Here is a 320-nt window from a genome sequence, read left to right as displayed (position 1 = left end):
TTAATTTTCGAAAATCACTTCCCTTCTTCTCACATCCTTCTATTTATGGACTAACACTATCCCTTAATGCAAAATTCGAACTCCATCTCCTCTGATAAGTTCGAATTTTCTACTCCTGTCTTCTACTCTTCTTTTCCTCTGACACTTCAAGGAATCTCTATACTGTGACATAGAGGATTCCACTTTTCTTGTTCTCTTCTCTTTCTTATGAGCAGGAGCAAAGACAAGGGCATTCTTGTTGAGGCTGATCCTGAACCTGAAAGGACCTTGAAGAGAAAGCTAAGAGAAGCCAAAGCACAACTCTCTTTAGAGGACCTGAC

The sequence above is a fragment of the Arachis duranensis genome, chromosome 7 (genome assembly GCF_000817695.3).
Source record: "Arachis duranensis cultivar V14167 chromosome 7, aradu.V14167.gnm2.J7QH, whole genome shotgun sequence".
Classification (NCBI taxonomy): Eukaryota; Viridiplantae; Streptophyta; class Magnoliopsida; order Fabales; family Fabaceae; genus Arachis; species Arachis duranensis.
Note: the sequence above shows the minus strand (reverse complement) of the source record.